This window comes from Ascaphus truei, chromosome 15 (assembly GCF_040206685.1).
Source record: "Ascaphus truei isolate aAscTru1 chromosome 15, aAscTru1.hap1, whole genome shotgun sequence".
In the NCBI taxonomy this organism is placed as follows: domain Eukaryota; kingdom Metazoa; phylum Chordata; class Amphibia; order Anura; family Ascaphidae; genus Ascaphus; species Ascaphus truei.
In genome coordinates this window covers 7,645,700-7,671,174 of record NC_134497.1, presented here as the reverse complement: position 1 = coordinate 7,671,174, position 25,475 = coordinate 7,645,700, and the positions used below count along the sequence as shown (strand labels likewise).

The following is a 25,475-nucleotide window of genomic DNA, read 5'->3' as shown; positions in this document are numbered from 1 at the left end:
TATTTTCCATTCTGAAGAACTGGCGATTGCAAGACCCTCCAGAAATTAATATTACTCAAGTGAGCGTCCGTCTTTCTGCTCAATGGGCCCATTTGTAGTGTGTGTTTGTTCTATGGATTTACAATAAAGTGAGGGAAAGATGACAGCTGGCTAACTTTTCCCAGCAATCTTTATTACACGAGAAACCCACTGATTGCCTTTAAGACATTACCATAATGTCAATGCTCATTAGATGCCGTTGGGACACATCTTAGGGAGGAGAAGGTCATGGAGAAGGAGAAACAGAGACTACGCCAGATGCGCGGTGTCACTCATTGTTTTCACAGATAACGATGATGTTATGCCCCTTAACCCTCCCTGTGCTGGAGCAACACGCCATTGTTTTAAACATGAACTTCCAAGGAATGACTGAAGAAAGAAAACAAGCAAATAGTTGTAAGACTAGAAACTAAGTCATTTTATCTCATTACTCTTTGGAAGCCAACATGTCAAAAGAGCAGCTCTGACAACTTTTATCGTGATTGGCTACGTGAAGCGCTACGTAATGACGATAAAGTGGTCAAGCGCTGCTGGGCTATTTTAAAATATTAAACCCCTGTTCCGGTCACTTATTGTAACCCAGGGCGGCTGTACACGGTGACAAAGTAAATATTAAATAAGCCCATTTATACAATTGCGGTAGGTTTACAAAGAGACTTAAAAAAAAAAAGAAGCAGGCAACCAAGCAAAAAACTGAAGAATGCCAATGTTTAATATATAAAGAGGTGGGTTTTATTGTTCAATCCTATAAAACTAAAAAAAAAATAAGACAAAAAAAGGCTGCTTTTTTGAATCCCGTGTGAACTAAAGTTATCTCTGTAACTGCACCATGTGACACAGGCTTACAGAATACAGTACATGCAACATTTCTCTACTCTTCGCCAGTGCAGCACAGAGATCTCCCTGCAGCCACCCTCCCCTCCCCCAATCCTCCAGCCTTCTGAGATCAATACGAAAGGAATATTGAGATTATTAATCTTCTGGAGTCTCACTTACACAGAATTGACCGGCAAGCACTTAATGTTTCAAGCTCAACCCCCCAGATTAAAGCAGCGGCGGGTGATGGATCTTAAGATGTCAGTCATCATCATTTCATTATCGACGGCAGCCCAGTGGCTGTTTGTCTTTGATGTTGCCGGTTGGTTGGCGGAGTAAGTGCTTCCTTTTACCCCTCAGTCGCGTCAGAGTGATCAATGCACAGCTGCAGCTGGTTGAAGGGGACCAAACCCATTGAACAGTTGATTTGGTTCCATTTTACCAGCTTTAGCAAAGCATTCAGTCTTGTGGGGAGCAGCCGAAGGTTCTTCTTGGACGATCAACGGTGCGGGCAGAACTTCTTCATCTCTAGCGAGGCACCCATACTAAGCATGCCATGCAAGCACACAAGGCCTCTCCCAGTTACTCAAGTTGCAATGACAAAATGTACAGCACGACTTTTACAATGTCCAGAGTAATATTTCGAACAAGCATAGAAACCCAAATACAAATTAGACTACTTCTTGTTTCTTTTACTCCACCAACAACTGCTCCTCCTCCATGGATTTATCTGTACCTCCCATGGACCACCAGCCCTAAAAATGAAGACCGCATAAATCACCTACAATCCATGACAACGATCTGCTAATGTGGCCAGCACCATCACTTGTTGTGACGTAGATGGACTTAAGCAGCAAGATGTAACCCAGGGGTGAGCAACTACAGTCCTCATGGGCCACCAACAGGTCAGGGTTTCAGGATATCCCTGCTTCAGCACAGGCGGCTCGGTCAACAACTGAGCCACTGATTGAGCCACCTGTACTGAAGCAGGGATATCATGAAAACCTGACCTGTTGGTGGCCCTTGCCTTGAGGACTGGAGTTGCCCACCCCTGATGTAAATCCATTCACTCCTAGTACTGAGGCCAAAAATGTAACATCTTGTCTGTCATTCTCTCCAAGTATTCATTAAAACCCCATATTCATTAGCCTAACAAACATTGCTATACCAACCACGCAAGAAGTGCACTTCCTTCCGTCTCTAACATGCAATGATATCCTTAATGTGCTTACACTTACTCCTATTGTGTCTCTGCCCTAATCTTTACCAGTTACATTATCAATCCAGGTGGCGAAGGGATTATTTAATCATTGCGCACAGGAAATATGATAAAGAGAATAAAGGCCCTAGCGTTTTGACAATGCAGACATAATTCAAGGCTAAGGTACACATTGAGCTTCTGTTATATGTATGCAGGCCATTGATTTGGTTACTTGCTTTTCAGCATAATGTCATTATTAATTTCTCCGAAACATGATATTTGCCTGCCAGTGTCTCCCCACCCCCGTTGTGTTTGGGGGAAATTGCTCCAGAACCAAACAATGCACTTTGTGGCAAATGATAAAATTGAAACACATAGATGCACACGCATCAAGCGCCGGTATGGTTTATACAACCCATTCCGGTGTTAACTCTCGCTGACTTGAATGGGAGGTAACCCCAGGACAAGGGCAATAGTCTGTCCCGGCATTTGATGCATGTGCCTAATAGTTTCAGGGTGTTACTTTTACGATGCAATAGCATTATTCATTAAGGTAATTCCTTTATTATGGGAACACGATAAAGCTGAACATTGAATAAAACATTGTCTGTTTGGTGTTGCATGCCGTCCAGGTACATGGTAAACGACCCCCCATGAATATATGCGTAAACATGCACCCCTTAATCCCTTCCATGACATGGGAAATAGGCTTGTTCTTAACACAGTGCAGGTTTTTTTTTTTTTTTTTTTTTTTTAAACAGAGCAACAATTAAATAGGTTTTAAAACATCTGCTGACTACATAATCCCGCAGTGTAGTACACTCAGCATTTCCAAACAGCCACGGCTTCTAAATACTGCTTTACATGGCAAAACACCAGCCTCCCCGTTAAAATCAATAGAAAATGAGATGCCATGAAAATGCAATATGTGTCCAATTAGTTATAATTGGAGCAAATGGCGATGTAGATAAACTCTGGGAGTAAGATGTATTTACCCAGATCGCTGGATGCGTACTGGATGTGTATGCCGTACTGGCATGCATGGAGTTTCAGGCCAGCCTCTCGGTAGCATGAATGATGAGCTTGCTAATGCACATATGTGAAAGCAGCCGTTCTCTTTACTCTGGCCAAAAATAAAACAGTTTTTTATTTTGCAAATTAGGTTTCTTTTTTTTTTCTGTTCATCCCAACAATTTAACTCATTGTGCCATGATACCCTCCTGCTGCTTATTTACTCAAGAGACACATTAAAATGGGAAATAATATTCACAGGATGCATTAAAATGTGGCCATTGTTAACTATTAACGTTATACTGGTTTTTTTTTTTTTAACATGATTGGGTCATTAGAAGCGTTGCCATTTTTTCCCATCTGTTAACTTCTGCACACAGGTATTTTGGGTTGCAATTTGGAAAGCTATTGGACATAAGCTTCAAAGAAGATATAACAGTATTAATTGCATTTACTTTATTTCCTCTCCGATATACTATGGAACTGCTACTTTAAAGCAACAGTTTTACTATTTCAACGTAAAAATTAGATCTGCTGCTTTCAATGTCTAAAATCCCATTTCCACCGGGGTTTCTAGAAAAAACCAATGCTGAAATGAAACATCCAGAACCAAAAGAACAGCGGTGTGTAACCTCACCGCCTCTGAGTACTGGACGGTTTATGAATGATTGCAGGTTGCAGGCAGCAATCTATAACTGGCTATTATAATAATAATCCTCGTGCTTCCTCTTACTGAGATGTCTCTGAATTTACAAATGCACATTTTTCTGTTGATTACAGATCAATATTACACTGCTTGTTGCAGACTTTGCAACGTGTCCCACAGCCATACATTGCTCTGCATGTTGCTAATGCTGCACATTGTTCTGCTACGAATAACAGAGCTTATCAGCGTGGTTGCGGGAATTCATTGTCTTATGAGTAATTGATGACTCCAACACAAATGTGTTTTTCTATAGAGCTGCCAGTGTATGCCATACCACACACACACAACAGAATAATAAAGGCACACAGGATATAGATTGTTATAGACAGACTCGGACGAAGATTGTCCAACTGTCATTGCCAATTAAGACCTGGAAGTGCAGCATTGTATAAATCTGAATTTTGGTAGAAGATCTCAATGAGAATTGGCTGAGCCTATACTGTTTATGTTCCGCATCCCATCCTTCTTCAATTGGGTTGAAGCTGCCTGATTCCGCACAGCACAGAAACCTTGCATTGTGCTGTCACAGACCACATCAAGGTCATTGTGCTGTCACAGACAAACATCAAGGTCACAGTCAGGACAAGCACCATGTTCTCAGTTCAGATGCCGTTAAACAGGCACTCGTGCAGCCACTAGCATCTACTTTGGGGGATACCCTTTATTTACGGGGGGGGAATTTCTTTACAGAGTACCCTACGCCTAAAATCCATACTGTTTAATAATCTTTTAATGCCCCATATTTGTTTGATCACCACAGCGAGATGCCTACTCCAGCCTGCCCTGCAATTTTCCCTCCAAGTTACAAAAATGTGGTTGCAGCTCCTGTGAGCCAAACAGTTCTTAACATCCTAGGCCTAACACCCCGTGCACCCTGCAGTATTCCAGGCTCACAATGGAACCCATTGGACTTCAGCTGCTTGTTAGCCAGTCACAGACTGCACTGCAGCACTGAGGATTTTTCCTGCAATCAGACGTGCGGGTTTCCAAGGCTGAGTCAGCACAATTTCTTTCTTCTTCTTTTTTTTTTTTTTTTTGATTGGATGATCTGCGAATAACACACTTTCAATTTATTCTAGAACGAAGCAATTCATTAATGCTTCCCCCTTGTCTCCCGTACCTCAGCCAAAAGAGAAAAAATAATAATAATTAAATCATAGATTCCTTCCAGCCAACCGCCTTGTCCGGCGTTCAAAAAGATTCCCATGGCGCTTTTTTTGTGTGTTTTAATTTAGGGCATTTATATAAGACAAAATTATACAGCTCCATCGCATACTAACTTTTATCGACTTCACTATCTTAAATAACCCATCCTGTAGGTCAGTGTAATCATGCTTAATAGCTATTTGCTCTTCAAAACAACATCATGTTACTTCAACAGTTTTAAATGAGATGGCTGGTACAGCCCTCTTCAATGTCTCTGCCGCTACTAGCACAAGCTTTGAAAAACTCAAACACTTTATATTGCTCTTGATAAGCGTAATAATATTACAATTCAATGACTTATAGACTGATCATTTTATTCAGAAGGCGGTATAGTTTACCCTTTCATTGCCAAAAGGGAAATAAGTTGGTAGGTCTACAGGACTGTTTGACTTTCTTAGCACATAATGGAATGTGCAAGATAAGTGTAATTATCATGTACTGATAACACATCAACTTAATCCAAAGAAGTACAAACATCAAAGCAAAAAGCAATAAAATACAACAGTAACACACACTGCGATAGCAGGACCCCCGTTTCTATGATATATAAATTGTACGCACCTTTCATTCATAACACTTTTCAAAAATGGAAACAAAAGCCAAGAAGTAATCCTGTGTACAGAGCCAAGGCCAATATCATTGCGTATTCCGTGTATACTCAGAACAGGTACACGCACCAGAAGGAAACATGGCGGAGTGAGGTGTCTCTCATCATGGCTGGATGGGAGTATGTGCATTACGTACACTAGCAACACGTGGAAGTCTGACTGTTTACCATTAGTCCTCTCTTGTTTCAGAAGTGTAGTCGGACTAAGGGGCTTGTTCTGTACCCGCCAAAGCGGCGGATTGCACCGTTATCGCCCGAAATTCCCTATTGATGTCAATGGGGAATTTGGGCAGAAAACATCCCTGTCGCTCAGTCCGAGGGTTTGAGCTCGGAACAATCCCATGAGAACGACATGGCTGAAACAGTCATTAAAAAGGGAAACAAATATTGTAAATGTTAAGCATAAAGAATGTGTGTATTAGTCTTGGTAACTGTCAGTTGTGGGAAATCCTTATCTCCTTCACTAGGGCATTGTGGGAAATCCTTATCTCCTTCACTAGGGCATTGTGGGAAATCCTTATCTCTTTCACTAGCCATCGTGGGAAATCCTTATCTCCTTCACTAGGGCATTGTGGGAAATCCTTATCTCTTTCACTAGCCATCGTGGGAAATCCTTATCTCCTTCACTAGCCATTGTGGGAAATCCTTATCTCCTTCACTAGCCATTGTGGGAAATCCTTATCTCCTTCACTATGGCATTGTGGGAAATCCTTATCTCTTTCACTAGCCATTGTGGGAAATCCTTATCTCCTTCACTAGGGCATTGTGGGAAATCCTTATCTCCTTCACTAGCCATTATGGGAAATCCTTATTTCATTCACTAGTCATTGTGGGAAATCCTTATCTCCTTCACTAGGGCATTGTGGGAAATCCTTATCTCCTCCACTAGCCATTGTGGGAAATCCTTATCTCCTTCACTAGCCATTGTGGGAAATCCTTATCTCCTTCACTAGCCCTTGTGGGAAATCCTTATCTCCTTCACTAGGGCATTGTGGGAAATCCTTATCTCCTTCACTAGCCATTGTGGGAAATCCTTATCTCCTTCACTAGCCATTATGGGAAATCCTTATCTCCTTCACTAGGGCATTGTGGGAAATCCTTATCTCCTTCACTAGCCATTGTGGGAAATCCTTATCTCCTTCACTAGCCATCGTGGGAAATCCTTATCTCCTTCACTAGGGCATTGTGGGAAATCCTTATCTCCTTCACTAGGGCATTGTGGGAAATCCTTATCTCCTTCACTAGGGCATTGTGGGAAATCCTTATCTCCTTCACTAGCCATTGTGGGAAATCCTTATCTCCTTCACTAGCCATTGTGGGAAATCCTTATCTCCTTCACTAGCCATCGTGGGAAATCCTTATCTCATTCACTAGCCATCGTGGGAAATCCTTATCTGCTTCACTAGCCATCGTGGAAATCCTTATCTCCTTCACTAGTTTCTATAATGGCGCTCGTCCTAATGATATACAAGAGGCGTTCCCTCTAACAGCGCAGATCCCCAGCGCTCTGTTATAGTTACTGCAGGGATTTAACGTTACGTTAGTTGGGTCAGCGCTAAACGTGGCGTTACTCCCATCCACGCCCTGACACAGGTCTGTTAGAGCAGGGGTGCGCAAACTGGGGGGTGCAAGAATTTCTAGGAGCGGCGCGGCGGTTACATACAGAGGCGCCGCGCAATTCCCCACGGCATTTAAAGTAAATGCCGGGAGAGGCGCGAGGCCTCCGTAACTCCCTTACCCGCTCTCTGCCGGGTCTTCGACGACGCGTCACCATGGCAACACGTGGGGTCACGTGACGTCACATGACCCGCAACGTCATTTGACGCCAAGTCCTTGCGGCTGCCAGGCAGGGGGACGCAGCTCAAGGAATTTGCGCATCCCTATGTTAACGGGTCTGGATAAGTGTAAGGCCGCAGTTAGGTCTGATTTAACGATCATACTGTTTTTTTACAGGGTTCTGCCTTCCCCGGTCTTCTCTTTTTTTATTTTAATTAAACATGTATTCAGGGACCTGATGGGAGTAACGCCGCCTTGGGGTAAGACAGGCGTGACGCCATGTTATTTGAAGCCAACGCCAGGCAGTGCCAACTTGACATGGCGTTACGCCTGTGCTAAATGAGATCACTAACGGCCTGTGGTTTTGCATACAATTATCTTTGTGGATTCCCGTTAAACTCAGGGAAACTAACCTATGTAGTGCTCCCCTATCATATACAAATACAGGGTCACTGACACTAAAACGGTGGTGGTGTTTGTATACTTTGTGCACAACAGAATCGATGCCATTAAATTGTGGATAGTTATTAGGGTGGGAAAACATCATGAATTAAGCTATCCTAAATATGATCCAGTAAAGTGATGTATTTTGCTTTACGTGAAACATATTGGGCATATTTACTAAATGGTGCTAATTCATGAAACACCTTCTCGCATCAGGAGACACCTTCCTTTACATAGGCTGACGGGTGTCTTCCATCACGGCACGTATAGCACTGCTTAATAAACATGGCCCGGTTTTATCTGTGAATGGCGTTAGTGGTTTCTCTGAAACATTGAAATGGGACAATCAAGAGACAGGGAAGTAGTGTATTGGATAAAACACCAGAGCAGTGATTCCCAACAGGGGGTGCGTAAGGGGTCTCCAAGCGCTTCAGCAAAACAAATCTGTACTGGCGGATCCCCGGCAGTATAGCGGGGTCCTGAGCCCGTGCGGGGGCAGCGCACTTAGTAAGGCCCCAAACTGCACCTTAGCGTGGGCGGTATACCTGTCACTTACAGCAGGAGCTTCCAAAGTCACTCCCCACAATGCTTTGTATCCACAGCAGCAATGCATTGTGGGGCGTGACTTTGGAAGCTCTCACAGTGAGTGACAGTTTTATCCCCCCCCATGCTGCCTGCACACACGGAGGGAGCAGTTTGGGGCCTTATTAAGCGCGTGTTCCCTCCACTAGCTCAGGACACCATACTGCCTGGGATCGGTCGTGCAGGTTTGTTAGCGATAGTCTGATGAGGCAGCGATAAGATTTAATTAATTAGATTTTCATAAAACAAATATTTTCTAACAGGGGGAGCTCAGTACAAAGGAAAATTCACCTGAATTAAACGATATGTTGAGACCCCCCCCCACTGTCTGGCAAAGTAACTGTGACACAGCTTGTAATGCAGTATTATCTTTTCTAAACTCAGCTGCTTTCACACCCTTCCTGTTGATTCTCTGAGATGCTCTGTGTAGGGGGCTCTGTCCATACAAATGCAACAGGCAGCAGCAGCAGCAGCAGCAAGTTCCCGACCTCCCCACTGCACGCTCCCCGACCTCCCCACTGCACGCTCCCCGACCTCCCCACTGCACGCTCCCCGACCTCCCCACTGCCCGCTCCCCGGCCTCCCCACTGCCCGCTCCCCGACCTCCCCACTGCACGCTCCCCGACCTCCCCACTGCACGCTCCCCGACCTCCCCACTGCACGCTCCCCGACCTCCCCACTGCACGCTCCCCGACCTCCCCACTGCCCGCTCCCCGACCTCCCCACTGCCCGCTCCCCGACCTCCCCACTGCACGCTCCCCGACCTCCCCACTGCACGCTCCCTGACCTCCCCACTGCACGCTCCCTGACCTCCCCACTGCCCGCTCCCCGACCTCCCCACTGTACGCTCCCCGACCTCCCCACTGCACGCTCCCTGACCTCCCCACTGCACGCTCCCTGACCTCCCCACTGCACGCTCCCTGACCTCCCCACTGCACGCTCCCTGACCTCCCCACTGCACGCTCCCTGACCTCCCCACTGCACGCTCCTGCCACCAGCTCGGATGCATTTGCTTCCATCACGTTTTGATATAAACCTCATTTAAACAAATTGCTCTAGATTCTAAAAGGACGATATAGTGTTACAATATTACCAAAGATGAGAGGCGCACCATCTGTTACAGCAGGGGTGGGCAACTCCAGTCCTCAAGGGCCACCAACAGGTCAGGTGTTCAGGATATCCCTGCTTCAGCACAGGTAGCCCAATCAGTGGCCCAATCTTTGACTGCAACACCTGTGCTGAAGCAGGGATATCCTGAAAACCTGACCTGTTGGTGGCCCTTGAGGACTGGAGTTGCCCACCCCTTTGTTACAGACTGACATCCAAAGCCTCGCTTATAGCGCCGGCGACATCGCGTCAGAACAAGTGCATTGCCGCCGGTGCGTGCGCTTATAGTAAGCGCGACGCGACGGAGCGACGGCTTGGTCGCGATCGCTGGAAGTCATCTCAATTTGATTTTTCCAGCGACCGCAGCCTGACGTCGCGTCGCCATAAGCGCAGCCTGAGGGTTATGTATCAGGAATAGAGGATGCCACAGAACATGCCGTGATTAACCATACCCTTTTTTGGCGCCTGCATCAGGCTTCTGTCTGGCAATGGCTCAGACTCCGGGATTTAACCCTATGAGTGCCCCCAGACGTGCCCTGAATGCCATGATGGCCGACACTGTAGGGGCCCTATGAGATACAGGGCACGTCATGCTAGGAATGCTTGTTTATTTCAGGTGGAGATCGCCGTTACCTACTCCAATGAAGCGGGGAACACGATGGGAACGGATATGAAATAACCTCCACTTCCGTTCATGTACCTTGGGGCAAGGTGCCTTCCCTTCGACCACATGATCGGTACACCAAACAATGGCGTGGTTGAGATCTGGAATACCGGTAACACTCGGGTATCACCGTTTTTCCGCCGCAGAAAACAATATATATATTTTACATTTTGCTTACCGGAAGCGGGATGTTTCCCCCCCCCCCCTTCCCCAGAGCTGACCCAGAAGCGGGATGTTCCCTCCCCCCCCCCTTCCCCAGAGCTGACCCGGAAGCGGGATGTTCCCCCCCCCCCCCCCCCCTTTCCCCAGAGCTGACCTGGAAGCGGGATGTTCCCTCCCCCCCCTTTCCCCAGAGCTGACCCAGAAGCGGGATGTTCCCTCCCCCCCCTTTCCCCAGAGCTGACCCGGAAGCGGGATGTTCCCCCCCCCCCCCCCTTTCCCCAGAGCTGACCCGGAAGCGGGATGTTCCCTCCCCCCCCCTTTCCCCAGAGCTGACCTGGAAGCGGGATGTTCCCTCCCCCCCCTTTCCCCAGAGCTGACCCGGAAGCGGGATGTTCCCTCCCCCCCCTTTCCCCAGAGCTGACCTGGAAGCGGGATGTTCCCTCCCCCCCCTTTCCCCAGAGCTGACCCGGAAGCGGGATGTTCCCTCCCCCCCCTTTCCCCAGAACTGACCCGGAAGCGGGATGTTCCCTCCCCCCCCTTTCCCCAGAGCTGACCTGGAAGCGGGATGTTCCCTCCCCCCCCTTTCCCCAGAGCTGACCCGGAAGCGGGATGTTCCCTCCCCCTCCCCCCCCCTTTCCCCAGAGCTGACCCGGAAGCGGGATGTTCCCTCCCCCCCCTTTCCCCAGAGCTGACCCGGAAGCGGGATGTTCCCTTTCCCCAGAGCTGACCCGTGGTCACCCGACCTTTAAGGACCTCCCAGCTCCCACGTTATTCATAGTTTTTTTTTCCTTCTGGTTTTGTACAATACTACAAATGTGGCCACGGGGTCGTGAATAGAAAGTCACAGCGCCATTGTTCACTTTCTACCGTCCGCCGGAACAAGCCCTGACCCAGCGGCCATTTTTGTGTCCACCGTGCAAGTATTTCTGCTCAGTGGACATGCCTGCTGGTCGATCCGCAAATTAGGGGGTCTCCAGAGGTTGGGGGACCATGGATCAGGGAAGCGCAGATCGCTGCTTCAACTGATAGTAAAAAGGAAGAGGAAAGTGAGACCAAGCGGGTGATTAACTGAACAGCAACAGGGCAGACCGGGCAAAGGTTCCCCGATTGGCACTACCGCAGTGTAATAAATAACCCCCCATAAGAGGCAGGAATTGAAACAATGTAATATATTTGTCCATCAAGTAATGTCTTCCGTAGCTAATTGCTACATTGAACCAGTCCCTATAATCAGTGGTTGACAAATCACCAAAAAAATCTACTCGCCACACAAAAAAATCTACTCGCCACCTAGTACCAAACGTGTGCTGCTTGAGCCAATATTTACTCGCCCGGGGGTTAAATCCACTCGCCCGGGGCGAGCAAATGTATAGGTTTGTCGAACACTGCCTATAATGATACAAAACCAACCACAGCTGCAGCCAAGCCGCCTTATAAAGTGAGATTAAGTAGCATATAGTTTACACAATGCTTGTAACATTATGGATTGAGTCTCTGTTCCTAGAGACCTGCACACTGCAGTTCTATATCCTTACTTACATTAGTTGTGTCCAAACTGGTTGGATTTCATCTTAAGTTATTAACCCCATTCATGCTGGAGGGTGCTGCAGCGCATTGCTCTGCCCTTGGCTTGGAGAGGAAATTGAGAAAGTCTCCTTTGATCGTTAAGCCGAGAGCAGCCTTCTCTCCCCAGGCCAACTACTTTTTGGGGTAGGTGACATCATTTATATGTAGCATTGATGTCATGGTCACTCGTCTCATTATCTGTCACAGAAACATCAGGGGCACATACCTGTCACCCCCCTCCTAATACAGAGACATCAGGGACACGTACCTCTCACCCCCTCCTAATACAGAGACATCAGGGACACATACCTCTCACCCCCTCCTAATACAGAGACATCAGGGACACGCACCTCTCACCCCCTCCTAATACAGAAACATCAGGGACACATACCTCTCACCCCCTCCTAATACAGAAACATCAGGGACATGTACCTCTCACCCCCTCCTTATACAGAAACATAAGGGACACATACCTCTCACCTCCTCCTAATACACAAACATCAGGGACACATACCTCTCACCTCCTCCTAATACAGAGACATCAGGAACACAGACCCCTCACGTCCTCCTAATACAGAAACATCAGGGACACATACCTCTCACCTCCTCCTAATACAGAAACATCAGGGACACATACCTCTCACCTCCTCCTAATACACAGACATCAGGGACGCATACCTCTCACCTCCTCCTAATACACAGACATCAGGGACGCATACCTCTCACCTCCTCCTAATACACAGACATCAGGGACGCATACCTGTCACTCCCTGCTAATACAGAAACACCAGGGCCACATACCTCTCACCTCCTCCTAATACAGAAACATCAGGGACACAAACCTCTCACCCCCCCCCCCTAATACACAGACATCAGGGACACATACCTGTCACTCCCTTCTAATACAGAAACATCAGGGACACGTACCTCTCACCTCTTCCTAATACACAGACATCAGGGACACAAACCTCTCGCCCCCTCCTAATACACAGACATCAGGGACACATACCTGTCACCCCCTCCTAATACACAGACATCAGGGACACGCACCTCTCACCCCCTCCTAATACAGAAACATCAGGGACACATACCTGTCACCCCCTCCTAATACACAGACATCAGGGACACGCACCTCTCACCCCCTCCTAATACAGAAACATCAGGGACACGCACCTCTCACCCCCTCCTAATACACAGACATTAGGGACACATACCTGTCACCCCCTCCTAATACAGAGACATCAGGGACACGCACCTCTCACCCCCTCCTAATACACAGACATCAGGGACACGCACCTCTCACCCCCTCCTAATACAGAAACATCAGGGACACATACCTGTCACCCCCTCCTAATACACAGACATCAGGAACACATGCCTCTCACCTCCACCTAATACACAGACATCAGGGACACATACCTCTTACTTCCTAATACAGGGGTGCACAAAGTTTTCCCCCTGCACCCCCCTGCCTGCTCTCCTCCTCTGCTCGTGCCCCCCACCCCCTGCTCGGCTCTGGCGTCAAATTACGCCACGGGGGTCATGTGACATCATGTTGCCATGGCAACGCGACCGCGCCGCGTCATTTGATGCTGGGTTACCATGGCGACGCGCCGCCAAAGACCAGGTAGGACAAGTTACAGAGGCCTCGTGCTGTCCCCCGGCATTTAATTTACATGCCTTGGTGGAAAACGCGGGGACTCTACAACTGCCGCACCCCCCCCCTGGAAAATCATGCACACCCCTGTCCTAATACACAGACACGGCGGGGACACACCTCTCACCCCATCTAATACACAGACTTCAGGGACACATACGTCACTCCCTCTTCCTCTGCTTCACAGATGACAGGGATATATACCCTTCCCCATATCATCTCTAAAGGATATCGGTCACACACAGCAGTATCAACTTCTTTATCCCAAAAAGATTTGTACCCTACACTCTACTCCTACTTTACCGCTCAGGGAAGAATCAGGGAATAAAGATACATTATCATATAATTATATCATTATACTTGGTGTAGAAAAAAACTCCCGACAGATAAGAATATGAAAAAAGAAAGGCTGGCACTTTTGCCCCAAATAACTGCACTCTGGAGCAATTCCATCTCCATTAATGACACGTTAAACGAAGGATGGGCAGGTTTGCGGGTTCGAAATCCAAACCTTTAAGCCTGTCCAGACGTTTGAGACAAACTCCAGAACAAACCTTTGAATCTGGACGAATCTGGAGAAAGACTCATCCTCGGATCTGGCGTATATTTTTTATTTTATTATTATTAGGGAACAAGGAAGAACGTTTCGAGATCACGAACAACAAAATGTGCAAACTTTATGAAAAAGTTCAAATCAAAACCAATCGAGATAAGACCCCAAAAAATCCAGCGAAGGCGCTCCCCTTTATTTTATACCTCGGGTTTAGAATGGTTAAAAAAAAAAATGAGATTTCCATTTAATAGGTCTCGGGGATCATAAACACCCGCCTAACCTACCGGAAACGCCAGTCCCGCTCGCTTTCAAACCCCCCCCCAATAAAAAGCTGCCGCTCTGCAAAAGAAGGGGAAAGAGTATTAAAAACACAGAAACACGCTGGGTGGAAAGACCCTGAATTTGGACGCGTTTTCCTGGTGTGGTCTCTCTCTCACCGGTCCTGCCGCAGTCAGCTCTTTGAATATTTAATGCCTTGATGAGCAGTTCCACCTGCTGACACAGTCAAAGTGGTACAACAATACACACACTAGCACAAGATCATCAATTGACTCTTCTCCCAGTCTGCTAGGTCAGGGTTTTCTGTTTAAAAAAATATATAATTCTCTCTGTCTATTCTAACCCCCGAACTTATTTTTTTTTTTGACCCTTTCACTGCCGGATGGAGCTACAGGGTGTTAAGAAGCATCCGACTGTGAACAGGTCAAGTGACTCATGGTGATTTGCTAAGCTGGGATCGCCACAATCTTTACCAGTGTTCATTTGAACGACTTGTAAAGGTCTCTAACGGCTATAGAATGACTCCTACACATGCTGCTAAATGTATAGGGGTCACTGCAGTCCATCCCCGCTATAAAAGGGTTAAATGATGCTGACATTCATGTTTTCATTGATCAATATTTCAATTGCACAAAGCGCCTGCAGCACTTTGCAACGCACACCGGATTCTGTTCGGCACTAAAGGGGTTATATTGCCATCATTGGCGCAAGCTGCCGCTTCAGTGAAGCATTTGTTTACGGTATTGAAGATGCAGAGATGCAACACAACGTTTCTAAAGCTTTACAGGCATGTCTGGGGAAGGACCAGTTTGCACCTGGAACCTGCATCTTCATTTCATTAAATAAAGGCTGCACTGATCTCCCAACTCCTGCAATGCACCTCTCTGTCCCGGACTGGTTAGATCAGCAATAGAGGATTCCAGCACATTACCACTGGCAGAAGGTGGAAATTTACATGAGCGTTGAGCAGAGTTGCTAAATCAACAGATTGCATTTCAATAAACCAAGCACACAAGGCCTGAAGCAATATGTTTCAAACCCACCAGCAGTGCGAAGTCACAGTCACACACAACACTGCTACAAGTTGAGTTCAAAACCAGTGTTGGAAGGTTTTAATGTCTCTAACAGAACGGTGCCCTTTAATCCCAGTGCAGCAAAATCCCCACCTGAGATACATACTTCTTTACATTCCATAGCAGTGGCAGTTTCATATGGAGCTATAAAGAAGTATGTCTCCCAAACAGGGTCTGCGCGTTCTGCAGGTCCGGAGCTGTGTTGAGGGGAAGAAAGAAGCGCTGGAAAAGGGTGGTTACAGGAGCCCCAAGGGCGGAGAATTCAGTTCAATCTGAAGCAGCCTAAATCATCCTCCACAAATCAGCCAGTGATCTTCCAAAATGTGGCTTCCTAGAACTGTACAGTATGAATTCTGGCAGGGAATATGCACTATGTAGGAAATATGTGCTGCTATAATTCCAATGGGGCAGAGATTATTGGATAGGGGGTTAATAATTCCCTTTATTCCTCATCTTTATATATCAATCTGCCACTTCTAAGAAAGTGAAAAGTTTATAATGCAGACATACGGAAATGATCCTACATATCAGCTCTGATATTGTCATAACGTAACCTCTCCCGCCCCCTCCCCCCCCCCCCCCACTACTGCCAGGGGGGGCAGTAACACATTGCAGGCCACTGGCAGGGGTGTATTCCTTGCAGGTGGGCATATCCTTTGGCATGGTGGACATATTGCAAATAGATGTTTTTTGTACACAAGGTTGTGAACGGATACATAGTTTAGTTGTATACACATATACAGTTTTGTACATAAGAATACAGCAGTGCAGGCACAATACATAACAGGCCCGATATTCTACAGTATAAAGTCCACTCCTGAGATAAAGGAACTTTACCAAAGAGCTTGCAATCGGGCTCACACTGAGACGTACCACTTCAGAGGCCAGTGCCTCAACTGTGAGGTTATTTCCCCCAAACCGAATTGGTGTTGGTGTACGCTCAACAGTACGGAGTTGAGTAGTAAGGTGTTAATTACTTAATTCCCAACAGTCTTATTTTGTTATTTTTAATATAAAATATTGATGCTTATAATTTGTCATATGACTGGGATCCCTGACCTGCAAGGAATACAGGATTCATTTTAATATCGAATAATATCACAAATACGTTATACCCTTTGCACCCTCTTCTTCACCCAGTTGTTGTGATACAATTTATTAGTTCAGAAATTCTGAAAACTGTTCGTATATAATGAACGCAAAGGGGGCATTGGGCTTGGATGCCGCTCGTTCACAAAGCAGTTCTATGCGGCAAAATGTGTCCGAAACTGTGCATCAAGGGCACTGCCTCATAGGCACCCTTCAGCAAAATCCCAGACGCCAAATAATGTGATTGTCACCAACTCAGCAGCCAGCTCGCCTGCGTGTGTGATTGTCTAATGATTCCAGGCCAGGTGTGTCATGAAAATTAGCAAAACAGGAATAAATAAAATGAGGCGGATACTAAACAGTATTATGCCCTGGCCGGATAACCACAAGGAACTAGCTAGAATTAGCTCTGTGATACAAAGCCATGGGGTATATCTAATATCTGTGTTGCTGTGCAACGTGCAGCAGGTCACGGATAGCCAAGGCGTTGGAAGATCTCCTTGCAAAGAAGATTGGGAAGCTCTGTGTTATACAGGGGAGGTTGTAAAGGTTCACAGCCCTGAAACCAAATTGTACGCTCTCAACTTAAACGGAGTGTCAGGTGGATGGCTGGCAACAGGAGGGGCGGGGGGGGGGAGAGCTAAGCATGGGGAGCAGACAGGCAGGATGAGCAGCAAACAAACACAGAATTAGGAAGAGAATAGAAGGAGAATCCTTACCTCTAGGGTCCAGAGACGATGCTCCGCTGCTGGCCGGTGCTTCAGACCAAGTGCCTCTCACCGCGCTACAGACAAAGGCTGTGCCCTCTGCTCTGATTTATTTCTTTTTATGTGAAATGGCATTACGTTTGTCCATTATTTCTCCAAACAGGGACATTATTATTACATGAGCAGGCGTCTGAAATGAAAGATAAATGAGCGTAGCCAGGAGGAGCGACAGGTAAAGGCCATGCTTGGAAGTCTGTGTGTCTCACTACTTTACACCAATCTGTCTCTCTTTGTCTCCCCCCTCTTTCTCTCTCTCTTTCTCTCTCTCTCTCTCTGGCTTGCTGTCTGTTCACTACTCTGAGCTTTAAAGCTCCCCTAACAATGTAGAGTGAGTGCCACTACTGAAAATGATGATCAGACTGAATAGAAGACCATTATGAGCTGGATTTAGTCATCTGGCAAAGCAAGAGGTCACCGTGGCGTTTCCTGCTCACTCAGCATTGCTGTAATGGTATGCTCAGCTGGTGAACTTACCTGCCTCATTCCACCGTCCCCCTACAACCCTCCTCCCATCCCCGTTACACACACACACAGCTGCGCCGATCAATACCAATTTACAGGCAAATGGGGGACGGCTCCTTTAGTGTTAATGAATTTTGCTGCTTTTGTCACGGCCCTTTAATAAACCCTTTAAAGAGGGTTTATGTAAAATGACTGTAACAAGCAGAGCATTTATTTTTAACCCCGTTGCTGCGGGAGAAGCCTCGTAAGTCTCCAGGAAAAGCCGCGCTAATTGAGACAACAATCTGATGCATTTTCTAATGACAAGGAAAAGTATGATTCAATTATTTGGCTGGATTGCCTCCCTGAGCTTTATCTTTATTAATATCTGTCATCCCAGAAGATCGCATGGGGAGCGTGAAACCGTAACCCACAGGGTGTCATTATTTTTATATGACCAATGCCTGAGTCTTGCAGCTACACAGATATGGGGGTTAATTGGGAGCTTAGGTATCAAGCAAAAGTTGTACAATTGGGACACAAAATACAGACCGTATGTACCGAAGGAAAAGTCTTAATTAAAGATATAGGATTTTCTCCGATACATACTGTATGGTGCAACTTTTTGCTTCAGGCTTGCACTACGCTAGACTTGATACAATCGACCCCATAGATTTCACCTGCTTGGTTTTTATGTATGGGGATTACCTGTGTCACATTCAGGAGACACGAATTAAAAAAGGGACACGATAAACTGCTATACAGTATGTGAATTACGTGACCAATTGCACCCGCTAACGTGATACTGATCTACTGGAACTGTACCCCATACCCCCCAACCCCTGGTTCATTTCTGTCCCGTAACTCCATTTGAAAATGCAATGAAACACAAAATTAAGAAAAAAAGGGAGATTAGCTTGGCAAAAATATGACGCCTTGTATGGCGTTGTATGGCTTTCTCGCGGCAGGTGCCTAAAGCTGGACAAAAATTGAGTTACATAGAATTAATATCAGCTGCAAATGATGTTTATTTTGTATCTGAGTTATTCTTAGACTGTAACTCAGGGGCGGCCAACTACAGTTCTCAAGGGCCACCAACAGGTCAGGTTTTCATGATATTCCTGCTTCAGCACACGTGGCTCAATCAGTGGATCACTCATTATGACTGAGCCACTGATTGAGCCAACATGTGCTGAAGCAGGGATATCCTGAAAACCTGACCTGTTGGTGGCCCTTGAGGATTGGAGTTAGCCACCCCCTGCTGTAACAAAATAAATCCTATTTCTGTTAACCACGCTATATATTGCTACAGGAGTTTGAATTGAACGATGAGAAACAGTTTTCCATGCTATGAGGGTATCCAAATCCTTGGATTCTGCGTGCACAATGATGTCACAATGCCGCCTGTGGGGTATGAATCCCTCACTGCGCACCGCATTCATCACACCACAGGAAACCAGGTTCATCTGCTCTCGGTGAGCTGCTGGGACCAGGTAAAGGGCGTTTTAGCCTAATATATTAAACACTTCATGGCTGGGACGGCAGGCAGTGCATTTGCTTTGCAGCAAGAAAACAGGAAAAATGTTAAACTTTAGGTGCAGCTAATGTTGGGATGAGGATGTGCAGTTAAATAGTCTGAGATATCAGTCCACGTTTACACCGTGTTATAGTAAAATTTAGTCGTTCTAGGCAGTGATGTTTAAGTGACCCCGTATGTGTAATAACCGCAAGAAATATTAAACAGGCCCTGCTCTCCTGATCTTCTCCTGATCTTCTCCTGATCTCCTCCTGATCTCCTCCAACTCTCCAACACTTGCAACTTGTCCCCCTGGTTTTCAAGGTTAAATATAACATATATTACCACATCTTTTTGTGAGGTTTATGAAAATCGTGTACCCTCTCTGCCCTGAAACTTCATCATTGAATTTGTTTGTATTTCATTTCTAGCTGTTTTATTTTCTTGGGCTAGGATTATATAGTGAGTAAGCACTTAAATAGTTGGGGAGACTTTTTTGCTAGACTAAAATATATTGAAGGGTATTTACCTGCCCAATTTCCGCTATGTTAGGTGATTCTTTATATAGTGGGACGGTAAAGATTGGGAATTGTTAGTGAATTCCATTTCTATACAATGTTACTCCATGTAGAATAAAAGGATTTAGACATTATATCACAAGCTCTGCTTCCCGCATCCACTGGATCATTTCACTGACTGCTTTAGGTAGGGTGGGAGCTGGGCTTTAGGTAGGGTGGGAGCGGAGCTTTAGGCAGGGTGGGAGATGGGCTTGAGGCAGGATGGGAGATGGGCTTGAGGCAGGATGGGAGATGGGCTTTAGGCAGGGTGGGAGCTGGGCTTTAGGCAGCATCGAAGCTGGGCTTTAGGCAGGGGGGGAGCTGGGCCTTAGGTAGGGTGGGAGCTGGGCTTTAAGCAGGGGGGAGCTGGGCTTTAGGCAGGGTGGGAGCTGCGCTTTAAGCAGGGTGGGACCTGCGCTTTAGGCAGGGTGGGAGCTGGGCTTTAAGCAGGGTGAGACCTGGGCTTTAGGCAGGGTAGGAGCTGGGCTTTAGGCAGAGTGGGAGCTGGGGTTTAGGCAGAGTGGGAGCTGGGGTTTAGGCAGGGTGGGAGCTGGGCTTTAGGCAGGGTGGGAGCTGGGCTTTAGGCGGGGGGGGAGCTTGGCTTTAGGCAGGGTGGGAGTTGCGCTTTAGGCTGGGGGGGAGCTGGGCTTTAGGCAGGGTGGGAGCTGCGCTTTAGGCAGGGGGGGAGCTGGGCTTTAGGCAGGGTGGGAGCTTGGCTTTAGGCAGGGTGGGAGCTGGGCTTTAGGCAGGGTGAGAGCTGGGCTTTAGGCAGGGGGGGGGGAGCTGGGCTTTAGGCAGGGGGGGGAGCTGGGCTTTAGGCAGGGTGGGAGCTGCGCTTTAGGCAGGGGGGGGGAGCTGGGCTTTAGGCAGGGTGGGAGCTGGGCTTTAGGCAGGGTGGGAGCTGGGCTTTAGGCAGGGGGGGGGAGCTGGGCTTTAGGCAGGGGGGGAGCTGGGCTTTAGGCAGGGGGGGGGAGCATGTTGCAGTGAAGAGGAATCTTACATCCCCTGTGGCTTTTTACAGATGAGGTGCACGAAGGCTGGGATATGAGGGACTGCAAGGATAGGGAGATAACTGGGGATCATTTCAGGCAAGATACTACATAGTCCATTGCAGGGGTAAAAAAAACCTTGTCAATTCAATCAAATAATGTTACTATTTTAAGTCAAACATTACTTAAATCTCTGCCCCCAACCGCAAGTTTCCATTGTATGAAGCACTGCAACGGTGTAAAAACTTCAGCATGTCACGCCCTTACAGAAAATCCTCACGCGACCTCTCTGTCGTCCTTTGCCATAACTATATATACTGTTGCAGTGTCTTTATGTCCCGTAATATTACTTATATGTTACATGTTAAAGCAGGGGGTGCCCGTGTATCAGTGTTTCCTGCATTTCTGCTTCTCCTCTTCCTGTATACTATGTAGCCCTGCAGTGTATTAATAATGATAATATTTATGAAAGACAGCCGACTCAAATTGATGGGAAGGATTCTCTGCAATCTGCCACATGCAGCCCTCTTCAATTTGGGTGGCTGGTGCAAAGAAACATTTACGATGACCATATGTACGAAAGGGTCACACACACAATGTTGCTGAGGCATCTCAAAAGAAGATGAATTGGAAGCGGACATCACCCCCCTGCTCTGTTACTTTTTGGAACACCTTCACTTAAGAGACCTGCAAACAAACCTCGCAGTTTGCAGTGCTCTCAAATAGTCTCTAACAGATATCTGGAAACACACAATGACTTAGATGTCTATTACCGAGTTGTCAGATCATGTTTGTAATGTGCAAGGGATAGCCCATTCAATATCACCGATAGTCTCTTGAATTTAACTAGTGTCTTTGAATCCTAATGAGCCCGACAATCATACATACATAGCAGCAAATTGTGGTGACATTTAGGAAGACCTCCGCCTGTCAGTGGATAAAGTAACTGGAACCTGTCTCCCTCCATAGTCAGATACAGGGCCCTGAGTGGCTCTAAAGTGTGAAATTGAACATGCAACTAGTTCTATGCAGATATAGCAATAACCATATTCATGGGTTTCTTTTCAAGAAGTCTAAACAGACATAATGAATGGTTTATCATTCACTTTTACATCTCACTTCCTCTCCTCTCTGACTTTCTTTCTTGCTCTCTCACTTTCTCTTTTCTCCATTATACATCAATTAAATTGCTTAACCTGAGTGCAGTCTGCTGATTTTGTGTGAACGGTATCATGTATATATATATATATTTGTATATATATATACACGATACCGTTCACACAAAATCATATATATATATATAGCCAAATACACAAACACACGCAGGCACACACATATACGTTGAGTTTATGCAAATAGATATACATAATACTGTAGCATACAGATGGGATATTCTATTGGTCACCAGGTACTCACAACATACTGCAATTGCAATGTTTTAGCATTGCATGGTATGGATTTATAATGTTTGCAGAAAATATCCACATATATCACGGCATGTAATGAAGGCTAATAGTCACATGTATAATGCAACAAACACAGTCATTTATTATTAACCAAATGTCAGAATAAGCATGCTGCGTCCGCTACTATGGGGTTGTATGTATTTTCATACAATGATGTTCCTGGCTAATTAAACAAACACACATTTTTTCTCCGGCTCATGTACAATATCCCCTATCATAATAAAGCTCACGCTAACCCCTTCACTGCTGCAGGAAGAAAGGAGGCCCCCTGTCAGCACTGAAAGCATTAACCTCCCCAACTGATTGCATGTCAAAGTTGTAAGGTGGCAGCACCCAGTTCATTGCTGGCTCTGCAGAATTCTGCAATGGGGAATTTCTTTCTGTACCAAAGCACAAAAAGAAACATTTTAATGCACCCCCAGGTACAAAACCCACACATGCATCCACTTAGGATGAGAGCTGCTCAGAGTCACCAGGCAAGTTTGGATGGAGCAGGTAAACCCTGTGTTAGCATTAGGCAGCATTAAAATCAAGCTGAGCTGGTGAAGCCAGAGGAAGAGAGAACAGCATAGAGCAAAGGGAGGGAGAGAGAGAGAGAGAGAGAGACACATACCCTGTTAGAAGAGTCTGTTGCAGCAGTGGAGTCACCAGAGCACTAGCTGAATCAGCTTTTGAGAGTTAGGGATGCATAGAGGAGGGTCACAGAATCACAAGGTAATATTATGCTGCAACCGCCTTCCCCTCTCCCAGAGCCAATCTCTAATGCAGGAAGGGAGAAAGAGAACAGGCCCTGTAATGGTATTAGTCCACACTTTGAGAGAGAGAGAGAGAGACATTACCAGCTTCCCCCCACCCCCTCATCTGCTTCTCTACCCTCCCCCCCCACCCCCCCTCACCCTCGTAGCAGGCACCTCAACACAGCCCAAGTCTTTCTGCATCCTCCCAGAGGATGGAGTGCTATGAGGGATGGAATGGAGAGGCTAAGGATCTTGAGAAAGATGGGAAGTGGTGCACTGAGAGGTGCCTGAAATAGAGGCAGCATTCATAGATACATACTGTAGCTCCATGCAAAAGGACATTGCTAAGAAGTGGGTGTCCAGAGGCCCCAGCCCTGTTGAAGGTTGTGCTTATTCATAGATTGCAGTGTTAATCAATTCTCACCTTGAAAAACAGAGGTTAAAATACACTGGGGTCATTTTGCAAGAGAGAGAAATTAAACAGTTCTGCTTTGTGGCCACATTGCATTTTCAGCTTCATTTTGCTTCCGAGAGCCGAGAAGGTGGACACGGCCCATTCTACCACCTTTGTGGCGAACATTTACAGATTGCTGCGATAAGCGGCTTTAAGATGCAAAACCTTTAAATAATCCCTTTTGGTCACACAACCTGTAAAAATATCAAAACTCACTTGTACAGTAAGTAGCACGTCCCAAATTCCAAAAAAAACTTCTGCACCCTAGTGCTGGCTGCACCAATGCTGTGTTAATTTGTTCCTCTCCAAAGGTTAAACCGGACAGTTCAAAGCAAAAAAAAAAAAAAAAAAAAGTGGGTGGGGGTGGGGAGGAAGACAGAATAAACCAGAAGTAAAGAAAGTGCAAGAGATGTTGGGGAGAGTAGGCAGGAGAAGTGGAAGGCACAGAACGGGAAAGGGGGGCGAGCAAATCCGAAAACCCTGTGATCAGAAAGGAAATCCACCTTTCAAGTGCTTATATACCCAGCTAAGCATCTGAAGCATGCTCAGCCCAGCAAGTGGCCTCTTCTCGTGCCATTCCCTCCCTGACCATATTTAGTAAGCCATGGCAAAAATAACCTGCCAGCTGCAGAGCACCGAGGCTGGGAGGGTGTGTGGAGCATTGCGTCTTTCAGCCCATTGACTACTAGTCCTGCAAGTTCCCGACTTGGCCTTTTTCTCTCCTAGTTTTGGGGCTATTTTTAGCCAGGCCAAATAAAGAGACATCTCCTCTTGCAGCCTCTCTGCCTTCCCCAATTGCTTGCCTGGTCTCCTGCTATGTATGGTCAGCCCAGCAGTGTGATAGGAGACAGATAACCCCTGACATGTGTATCCGTGTGTGTGTGTATTGTGTTCTAAACATGCGTGCGTTGGTGAGTTTGCATGGGTACTATGGATCTTGGTGTTTTTTCACTAGTCTCTTGACGTGTTCGAACACATCTTTGTGTTCTTGTATTTGTGTGTGTGTTGTGCTTTCATTGTAGGCAACCGTGGTCATTCTGCTGTGTTTGTCCACGTATGTGTTGGTGTCTTGGCATGTGAGTATATACAAGGCATGTTGCTGCATGTGTTACTGCATATATATATATATATATATACACACCTACATACATGTACTTTGTATTGAAGGAAGTACTGTAGGGAATTGAAACCAATATTCCAATAATCAATAGGACCTATAAGGCCATCTCAGCGGTACAGACAAATTATATAAATCAGCTATCACATGGAAAACAAACCTAACATATACTGTGGTCATTTGTTAAGACTGAGAATAGGATCGAGCAGTTGTGGTGTGTGCCCACAATGTATTTTGTGCCTCATGTTGCCCCTGAGACCTGCTGTTTAATGCTCTAGCTGTGTATTTAATGGCAAAAACACAATTCTGTGCACAAAGTCCTGTGAAGGTCAGGCTGCCATAATAAGGTACCTCTGCAGAGAGATAGCTTCTCCCCCCTTTGTAGACCACATAAAGATTTTTGTGGTAAGCAGCTCTCAGCAGCAAAAAGAGACGCTGACAAATGATTCTGTTCTTAACTCTGTAACTGGGCAGGAACCTTTAAGGGACCTTCTATGTTCAATACTCCATTCCCAATAGCAGACATTCACAAACGATATGAGCAGGGGCGGCCAACTCCAGTCCTGAAGGGCCACCAACAGGCCAGGTTTTAAGGATATCCCGGCTTCAGCACAGGCCGCTCAATCAGTGGCTCAGTCAACGACTGCACCACCTGTGCTGAAGCAGGGATATCCTTAAAACCTGACCTGTTGCTGGCCCTTGAGGACTGGAGTTTGCCACTCCTGTGTATGAGGATCACCTTCTGTTACGTTGCTTTCCGCTCCTTGCCCTTGCAGTGTATCCCGGAGCTTGCAGTAATATTGGCGTCTTCTAGCATCTGCAGTGCTTCCTGGTTCTTATTCATGTTTGCATTTGTCGTCCCTAGAACTTAATGTCATTTATTTGCATCGCGC

General features: G+C 46.4%; 2 long non-coding RNA genes across 8 annotated transcripts in view; one reads left to right on the top strand and one right to left on the bottom strand.

Annotated features, from left to right (window-relative positions):
• The window catches only part of LOC142466463 (uncharacterized), a 46,684-nt gene extending 36,409 nt beyond the window's left edge, over positions 1 to 10,275 (top strand). The window contains exon 3 of the long non-coding RNA XR_012788163.1: positions 10,112 to 10,275. This is a non-coding gene — a long non-coding RNA (uncharacterized LOC142466463). The remainder of the gene's footprint in view (positions 1 to 10,111) is intronic.
• LOC142466461 (uncharacterized) overlaps positions 1 to 24,135 on the bottom strand; it is a 50,168-nt gene extending 26,033 nt beyond the window's left edge. For 3 of the 7 annotated variants that reach the window (XR_012788159.1, XR_012788160.1, XR_012788156.1), the window contains exons 1-4: positions 23,682 to 24,135; positions 23,331 to 23,435; positions 22,888 to 23,064; positions 17,258 to 17,435 (exon numbers count right to left, since the gene is read on the bottom strand). This is a non-coding gene — a long non-coding RNA (uncharacterized LOC142466461). The remainder of the gene's footprint in view (positions 1 to 17,257; positions 17,436 to 22,887; positions 23,065 to 23,330; positions 23,436 to 23,681) is intronic. The other 4 variants (XR_012788157.1, XR_012788162.1, XR_012788161.1 and 1 more) reach the window with 4 other exon arrangements.
• Between the last annotated feature and the right edge of the window lie 1,340 nt (positions 24,136 to 25,475).